Here is a 10284-nt window from a genome sequence, read left to right as displayed (position 1 = left end):
ATGGCATGCAACTTTCGTGAATTTTCTGATATCAAATAATCATTTTCTTTGTCTGGCAGGTTCGAAAGAAGTTCGTCAATAAGGTTTCCGGTCTAAACAAAGAGTTGTAATTTACGCACCCCAAAGTAAATAGTACTAGCTAGTTCCGCGCATCTCTAGTTAATTCATATTTTCATCAATATATCATTATCATGCTTGCCAGGGGCGGACCTAGGATAAAAACCGAGTGGGGCCACCCAACTATAAAAATGCTCTCGAACATGTTTACACATAAGCTTATAAACATCTAAATATGATATATATATCAATTTTCATATAAGTAATAAGATATTTCATTCAAGTTTCCAAAAAAGAATACTTATGCAATAGTAACACAACAAGTTATTAATAAAGTGAATATACCTTGCAAAAAGACTTTATTTCCCAATACTTCATATTTTGCAAAAGAGACTATTCCTCTCTAATATAAATGCCGTACTCTGTAAAGAGAAAGCACATATTAGTATTAGCCATCAAAATAGTATTGGAGATGGTAAACACACAAAAGGTGTAAGGTATTGGATCATTACAATTCATTCCTCGCACGACGATCTTTCATCTTATGTAAACGATCAACAATCACTTCATTATTATTAGTAATATTATCCAACAGGCCCTTTTTCACGAAGCAAATTAGGTCATGACTCAAGTAAGCATCACCAACTTTGTTATGCAAACCATTCTTAACAATCTTCATTATCTTTCGTCTTCCATATCAGATAATTGAAGTACTAATTGCAAAAATCCAGATACAAAACATGCTAGTAGTAGCATACTAACAGCTTAGTACTAGTAACAGAACGACTTACCGGAATGAATTGCACAGATAATTCTCATATGGTACAAATTAACCTACTAGTACAGGTAATCAAATAATTTCCAGTTAGAACCAACGGTACATGCCTGTTAGAACCTCTAGTATAAATTGAATATTTTCATTTGATTTTATATAGAACATAACAAGGAATCAACTGACGAATAAGAATCGGATGTTCAGGATACCAAATCGAGAAGTACCTTGGTGTTTACCTAGGGGAGTTTAGGATTTGGGGACGAGGCGATGAATAAGCTTGGGGATGAACATGGATTGCTGTTGCAGACCTGCATAGCCGAGCTACTTAGACCGTAGACCAGCGGTCGCGCCGCAGCTGCCGACGGCTGGTGACAAGGTGGCAGGGCAGGTGTCGGTCGAGCGGCGGCTGGCGACTAGGCGGCAGGGCGGGTGGCAGTCGAGTGGGCAGCCACCGAGCCAGGATCGACCAGTCCTCGAGACCACGAAGCAGGCGGTGGCTGACAGTTCGGTTCTTTGTTTAATCATTTTTAGCTATTACTAGTTGATCTCCTAGGAATCGAAGCGGCAAGCAGCAGCTCGCATTAATCTCTGTATGATGCAGGACATGTCCTAGAAATCGAAGCAGCAAGCGGCCGCTCGCATTAATCATTGTATGATGCATGACATGCAGGCCTTTTTTCTCTCGATTTGGTTTGCTTTTTTAATGAGCTTTTCCACAAGAGTATGAAGGGAGTGGGGCACCTGCTGTGATTCGACCGGGGGGCTGCTGGCCAGCATCGTATGTTTGTATGTTTATACATGGACGACACAAAATTGAGTGGGGTCCTGGCCCCCACTCACTATAACGTCCGTCCGTCCCTGATGCTTGCTTATCAGTTTGATTGAACTCTATTCTCGTAAAGTGTATGTATCAGAAAGAAGTGGTTGTTTTATGTGGAGACTACGTATGCGAATTCATTCGCCACCTAACCTATGAGCGGGGCTTCTCTAAGAAACTATTTAAAGTACGTAAATAATATTCATAATTTTATTTTATATATTAACATCAATTGTGTTGAGTTTTATTCATATATATGCATGTATTGACCACCTTCTTTAAATTAGAATTAGCAGCTGCGGGATGAACTTCTACCATATGATCGCATACGAGCAATTCAAGAGGAATTGACGGGATTCTTTCTTGACCACGTCATACCTAAAGACGGAGAATACCATGTGGATTTATGATTGGGTCTTAATTAGATGATGTTAGGGATTGTTAAAAAATGTTATATTGCATAATACCATGTGGATTTATGATTGGGTCTTAATTAGATGATGTTAGGGATTGTTAAAAAATGTTATATTGCATATATGTAGTAGCGTTGGATATATTTACGGAAACTTGTTGTTCGACCAAGCACGGAGAAACCCCCTAAATTAACACTCCAAAAACCCTAAATTAACCCCCTAAAACCCCCACCCCCTCACCTAAAAAAAACCCAGCTCCGCCAGATGCTGACGCGTGTATGCCATTTGGTCCCAGTTGGTGTGACCAATCGGGACTAAAGTTTGTCTGGAGTGGGCTCCCCGCAGCGGCCACGTGGAGACCCTTCTGTCCCGGTTGGTAAGCGAACCGGGACTAAAGGTTTTGGGCTTTAGTCCCGGTTCCAGAACCGGGGCTAATGGGCCTCTGAAACCGGGACAAATGAGCCATTTTCTACTAGTGGATACGGGTGAAGTCATACCCTTATCCGTAGCCCAAAATTTATCCATCACTCGTACCCATACACATCAACGGATACAATTTTTTTTCATACCCATCACCCGTCAGGGTAAATCACTACTGGAATCCAGAAATTTGCCGTCAGCCAGTTCTTTACCGTCTGCTGGCTGACGGCAAAGAACCTCTTTGCCATCAGTTGACACAATACAGACGGCAAAGAACTGACACATGGCAAAAATACTATTTGCCATGTGTGGATCCTTTGCCGTCTGCCAGCAGACGGCAAAGAGCCCCAGGGCAGACGGCAAAGGGGACGCGTGGGTCCCATGCCTGCCGTGTCCGAAATCCGGGGGCCTTTGCCGTCCGCGGACCTTTGCCGTCTGCCATACGGCCCTTTGCCGTCGGGGGGCGGACGGCAAAGGGGCAACCCTACAACGGCCGTTACCCCCCCTCGCTCACTGTCTCTCTCTCTCTCTCACCCCGACCACTCTCTCTCTCTCCACGGCGGCGACCCCCTCCCCGCGAGATCCCCTCCCCGCAGCGAGCCCACCCCCCGGCGAGCCCACCCCCCCGGCGACCCCCTCCCCGTGGGATCCCCTCCCCGCGAGGGCACCTCCCCGCGGCGACCCACCCCCACGGTGAGCACCTCCCCTGCGGCGCGCCCCCTGTCGCCGCCGCCCCCTGCCGCCGCCGCCCCCTGCCGCCGCCCCCTGCCGCCGCCGCCCCCTGCCGCGCGCCCGCGCCACCTGCATTGCGCCCCCTGCCGTCGCCGCCCCCTGCCGCCGCCGCCCCCTGCTGCGCGCCACCTGCATTGCGCCCCCTGCCGTCGCCGCCCCTGCCACCGATGCCCCCTGCGGTGAGCCCCCAGCCGCGCGCCCCCTGCCGCCGCCGCCCCCTGCCGGTGAGTTTTTCCTGTTTTTCTTTTAAAAAAAGTTAATTACTTTAGTTAGTTTATTAGGTTAGTTTTTTTATTATATATAGGGTAATTTAGTTAGTTTATTTGGTTAGATTATTAGGCTAATTAGGTTAGTTAGTTAGGTTAGAAGAAAAAAAGCAGAAGGAAAAAAAGCAGGAGAAGAAGAAGAAGAAGAAGAAGAGGAGGAGGAGGAGGAGAAAAAAGAAGAAGAAGAAGAAGAAGAAGAAGAAGAAGAAGAAGAAGAAGAAGAAGAAGAAGAAGAGGAGAGGAGGAGGAGGAGAAAGAGGAGGAGAAAGAAGAAGAAGAAGAAGAACAAGAAGAAGAAGAAGAAGAAAAAGAATAGAAGGAGAAAAAGAGGAGGGGGAGTAGGAGGAGAAAAAAGAAGAAGAAGAAGAAGAAGAAGAAGAAGAAGAAAAAGAGGAGAGAGGAGAAGAAGAAAGAAGAGGAAAAGGGAACCCCGGCACCCCGAAACTGACCCTCGACCCTCGACCCCTGACACCCGACGCCACTGACCCCCGACCATCGACCTCCGACGCCACTGACCCCCGACCTCCGACGCCACTGACCCCCGACCCCCGACCCCCGACGCCACTGACCCCCGACGCCACTAACCCTCGACCCCCGACGCCACTGCCCCCGACCCAGACCCTCGGCCCACGACTCCCGACCCCCGACGCTCGACGCCACCAACCCCCGACCCCCGACGCCACTGACACCCGACGTCACTGACCCTGGACCCCCGACGCCACTGACCCTGGACCCCCGACGCCACTGACCCCCCACAACCGACGCCACTACCCCCCCGACCCCCGATGCCACCGACCCTCGACGGCACTGACTCCCGACGCCACTAAGCCCCGACCCCCGACACCTCTTCTGCCTTCTTTTGAACGAGAAGGTGCTTTTCGGCCTTCCAGAGGCCCACGGGGTCATAGTTTTGTAAATTATGAGTTAGGTCACATATTTTCCGATCATGTTAATTATAAAAACATCGTATTTGTGTTGATCGGGTGAATTTCAATGTGCAGTTGTTCGACGACCTCCACGTGCGTTGGACGAGCTCCGCCCTTGCGTTTGTTGGTGAGCACAAATGACTTCTCCTCCTACCCCCTTAATTTGCTCTGTCCCGGTCTTCGTGCCGATGAAACTTGCTAGCTATAGGTTTCTTCAATCATGAGTATGCGTGACCAGTATGCGTCTCCCGTTCGAAAGGGCGACATCTATAAATATGCATTTCTTTGCATATTTATAACCGCCATCCTTTCGAATTGTCCAACATTATCCATGGACAGCCCGAGTATGTGTAGATTGGGTTTGTTTTTCCGTATGCTGTGCTCCGGATCCGATGCGGAATTTCGTCAGTGCCTCCCCTGTTGTTCTCCGGGTACACATCCTCTCTGCTTATTGCCGAGACGTGTATCAGGAGAACAGCGGGGAGGTGCTGCCGAAATTCTGCGTCGCATCTGGAGCAGAGCATGGGAAAACGAACCCAGTCTATACATACTCGGGTGGGATTATGACCTATCTTTACCTATTAGCGTGTAGGTTGCATGGACGTAATAAAACTGACAAACTTGATTAGCGTATGAATATAGATGATGAATTATGTATTTATTTCTTGTGCCCCCATAGGTAGCTAGGCAACATGAGTGATCGTGCTTGGATGTACACTGGTCACCCTAGTCAGAAAGACATGACCCATGAATGGTTAACAAAAACCAGGGGGTTTGTGAGAGCCGCATTTGCAAATGGCCAGCAAAAAACATGGTGCCCCTGTCCCAACTGCGACAACTGGAAAAAGCAGACAGAGTTTGAAATGGGTAAACACTTACAGAAGTGGGGTTTTACGCCTAATTATACGGTGTGGACTTTTCATGGTGAGTCTGACCAACGTGCCAGAGCTGAGGTGATTCGTCGTCGCACCGACGAGCATGGTACCGGGATTGAAGACATGGTGCAAGACTTTGATGATGCTCGGGATTCGGACGATGAGATGGAGGAATCTGCAAAGGCCTTCTATGAAATGCTGGAGTCTTCAAAACGTCCTCTCCACGAGCAGACTGATATTTGTCAGCTGGATGCCATCGCGCAAGTAATGGCTCTGAAGGCTCAATTCAACCTAGGCAGAGAATGCTACGACGCGATGATGACGATATTTGGACGCTTTCTACCCAAAGGCCATGTACTGCCTGCAAACTTGTACCAGTCAGAGAAAATCCTCCGTGTACTTAAGATGCCCTATGAGAAGATACATGCCTGTGAGAATGGATGTGCCTTATTTAGGCTTGAGTATGCGGCCTTGAACTATTGCCCCATTTGCAATTCTTCCAGGTATATTGTGGTAGACAACGACATGGGTGAGAAGAATCAGACCAAAATCCCCATTAGTGTTCTTCGATATCTGCCAATCGTACCAAGACTTCAACGTCTTTTCATGGTCGAAGAGACGGCCAGACAGATGACATGGCACAAATTGGGCAAAAGAACCGAACTAGATGCGGATGGGAACAAGATGCTGGTACACACTTCAGATGGTTTTGCGTGGAGGCACTTCGATGCATTACATAAGGATAAATCGGAAGATCCAAGGCAACCTAGAGTTGCCATCAACACGGATGGGTTCAATGTGTATGGTATGACGGCAGCACAATACAGTTGTTGGCCTGTATTTGTCATTCCACTAAATTTGCCACCCGGAGAGATTATGAAAAGAAAGAACATTTTCCTGACGTTGATAATTCCAGGGCCCAACTATCCGGGGAAGAATATGAATGTGTACATGCAGCCGCTTAAGGATGAGTTGCAAGAAGCCTGGGATAATGGGATCAATACCTACGACGCGGCTACCAAAACAAATTTCAAAATGCATGTGTGGTACATGTACTCGACGCATGATTATCCGGCGTTTGCGCTATTCGCTGGCTGGTGTGTGCATGGAAGGTTCCCGTGCACCACATGCAAGGCAGCTCTTCAGTTCCGTTGGCTGCAGGCTGGTCGCAAGTATTCTTGCTTCGACATGCATAGACAATTCCTGGATCCTGACCATAAGTTCAGAAAAGACAAGAAGAATTTCATCAAAGGTAGAGTTGTCAAAAACACTGCACCAGCTGCGTTGACAGGCCAACAGACCCTTGATCAGTTAAACGCTCTCGAGCCCGATCCTTTGCGTCCAGGATACTTCAAAGGGTATAATACGGAACACGCCTGGACTCACAAGTCATGCTTATGGGATCTCCCTTACTTCAAAGACCTCCTTTGCCCACACAACATTGACGTGATGCACACTGAAAAGAATATTGCGGAGGCCATTTTTGGTACATTGTTCGGCATAGAGGGGAAGTCAAAAGATAATCCTAAGGCTAGAATCGACCTGGAGGCTCTATGTGATAGACCGTTGCAAAACTTGCGACAACGGAAAGGAAAGCAAAGCATAGCGAAGCCAAAGGCATGGTTCAATCTTGAAAGGCCAGCTATGAGGGAAATGCTATTGTGGGTGAAAATGCGGTTGATGTTCCCCGATGGGTATGCTGCGAATCTAAAGAGGGGAGCGAGTCTTGAGAAATTGAAAATATTTGGGCTCAAGAGTCATGATTGGCACATATGGATTGAGCGGGTAATGCCGGTGATGTTGCGTGGCTTTATCCCTGAGGATGAATGGCTAGTACTGGCAGAGCTGAGCTATTTCTTCCGTTCTCTTTGTGCGAAAGAACTATCGCCTGGCGTGCTAGATGAAATGGAAGAGTTGGCACCGGAGTTGGTCTGCAAATTAGAAAAGATCTTTCCACCGGGCTTCTTTAATCCACTGCAACATTTGATTTTGCATCTCCCGACCGAGGCAAGAATGGGGGGGCCCGTTCAAAATCGATGGTGCTACTCAACTGAGAGGATGCAGAAGACGCTTCGAGCTAAGTGTAAAAATAAACGTAGAATTGAAGCATCGATGGCCGAGGCATTCATTACTGAGGAGGCGGCAAACTTCGTGACAGCACACTACGAAGCCAAAAATTATCATTTGCATAACCCGAAGCCTCGGTACAATGATGGCGATCGAGAAAAAGTTCGATCCAACCTCAGCCTATTCAAAGGTAAGCTCGCACCATCCGGTGCTTCGAAAGGGAAATCGTTGGATGTCGAAGAATGGCGGACCATTTCATTGTATATCTTCACCAACCTAACAGAAGTGCGGCCGTACATCGAGTAAGTTCTCGGTAATTTATTGTTCCGCAACTTCTAATTGCTTTGAACCACTCTTATTCCCGGATATTTGATATAGTCGATACGTCGCCGAATTCTCGGATGGAGCGGTCATCGAAAAGGATTCCGTCGAAGAGTATGAGCTTCTCGCAAAGCATGGAGGCGACTATCCTGGTTTCATCTCTTGGTTCAAACAAAGGGTAATTAATTACCATTAAGGGCTCATTTGACTTATTGGTCTAATTTGCGGCTAATGCATCCATTCTTTCGTATTAAACTTGTAGGCTGATGCAGAGTCTATGGACGCCGAGTTGAGACAAGTCGCTAATGGTTTTGACTATAAGGTTCGTTCATTTGACAAATACAACATCAACGGGTATCACTTTCGTACCTTTGGCAAAGAGCTATCTATGCCCGACCTAAAGACTACAAATTGTTCTGTCTCTGCTATCGGCGAAGGAGACACCGAGTATTATGGAAGGGTTGAAGCAATTTATGAACTTCTATTCTATGGTGAAAACCCACCGACCGTCGTAGTCTTCAAATGTTATTGGTTTGAGCCGAGGGAGACTAGAAGGACTCATGAACATATAGGACTAGTCGAAATCAACCAAAACACCCACTTAGATGTTCCCGATGTCTATATTACGGCTCAACAGGCGACACAAGTTTTCTATCTACCGTGGGCCTGCCAAACTGATCCAAATCTCAAAGGTTGGGATGTCGTTTATGAAGTGCCACCACATTTTAGACCACCTACCCTCAATGAAGAGGATTACGAACCTCACATTAACCCAGACACATATGAAGGAGAATTCTTCCAAGAAACACGTATGTCCAAGAAACGTTTCAAGAACCGCTCTACTTCACCCCAGAACATTGAAGTAGACAGCGACAGTGAATCCGTCTTAACCCCTGAGCCCGAAGAGGAAGAGCTGGAAGAAGAAGAGGTTACTGCTGCGGATGACCTGTCACTTCTTGACCGATTACATAATGGTGGCCTTCCACATGTTCTTCTAGATAGTGATGATGATGATGCATTTATTGATGATAGTGATGATCATGATGCATTTATTGACCCCGAAGCATATATAGACGAGGACGATTGTTATTAGTTCATGTCAGGTATTCAACTATTATACTATATATAAATTTTGAGTTCATGTTAGGTATTCAATTTTTATTAGTCATGTTGGTATTTATGTTGTACTAATTTCATTTACTCTTTGTCATGACAGGTGTTGAAAGATGGTGGGAAAGGGTCGAAAGCATGCCGCGGCTGCTTCTTCGTCGGCGGGTGATGGGATGGGTACTTCCATTCCTGCCTCGCCTCTTCGGAGAGTGTTGCTCTCTACTATGCAAGGAGCGGCCCCCGTGAGAGGAGGTCGACCACCCGCGAAGCCGAGAGGCACTAAAGGTACACGTTGTATTCATGTTGGTATTTATGTTGTACTCATGTTGTATGCATATTGGTATTTATATACATTTTATTACTCATGTTGGTATTTATGTTGTACTAAAGGTACACGTGGCCGCGGGAGAGGTAGGGCTACACGGTCCCCGCCACCACCCCAAGCTGATTCACCTGAGCACAGGAGGACTTCTAGGGTGGATTCGTCTGAGGTGGAGGCTACACGGTCTCCGGTTCACGAGCCTCAGGTCGACGAGCCTTTGACCCACGAGACTCGTGTCCCAGAGGCTTCCTTCCACACGACTGCGGAGCACAGCAGGGATGAGGGTACGTCCCAAGAGACCCAGTGGGATCCCTGGCCAGAGCCAACTGGCCATGCTGGTAGCGATGAGGAGCTGGGTGAGGGGGATACCGTCTACCAGCGTGGTAGTTCGGGGCTCCCGCTCGTGCCAGCGACCCCCGAGCAAAGGTGCTCGATTAGGCCAAATGGGGACAAGTAAGTTAATTTACTCTTATTTAACCTTTTGCCTTCGCGTTTTCTCAAATATCTAATGTTTTGGCTTTAATTTGTCATACTGTAGGGGTTGGATTGTTGCCAAGGGTGTCCGCAAGCCCAACAGCGTCCTCGGTGTTCTTTGCCGTCAAAACTTCCCAGGGTTTGTTACGTTGCCCGGTCGGGAGCGAGAGGTAGGGATGACTTGGGAGCACTACTTGGGTGCCCCGGCCCCGCCGGAGGTGGAGATCGACGGTGTTTTGTGTGACACGAGGGCGGACATGGTGATCCGAAAGTTCTGGGTAATTTCTCTTTCACACAGTTATAAATTAACCATAGCTATTTATTGTACTAATCGGTGTTGTCTCGTTTGCAGACCTTCTACAGGTGTGAGGAGGGATACGAGGACGACGCGGCAAAGGTTATCGAAACCGAATGTCGCCGCCTACTTCAAAACTTTCGGCACGAGGCTCGGGTGCAGGCTGTTCGAGACTACTATGCCACGCGGCGTATTAGGATTGATAAGGCGAAGTGCCGTGATGCTAAGATGGAGAAGGAGCATTACATGAAGGTAATTACATATTATTAAGGCTTTGTAGTTAGTTTCCTTGATTTGGTTCTTACGCACTCAAATTTCTCTTTATTAACTTAGGTGCCCCCTAGATGGTGTGTGGATAAGATGGATTGTTGGGAGGCCTTGGTGGACCAGTGGTGCTCCGAAACGTGGGAGACC

Source organism: Hordeum vulgare, chromosome 6H (assembly GCF_904849725.1).
Source record: "Hordeum vulgare subsp. vulgare chromosome 6H, MorexV3_pseudomolecules_assembly, whole genome shotgun sequence".
Classification (NCBI taxonomy): Eukaryota; Viridiplantae; Streptophyta; class Magnoliopsida; order Poales; family Poaceae; genus Hordeum; species Hordeum vulgare.
Note: the sequence above shows the minus strand (reverse complement) of the source record.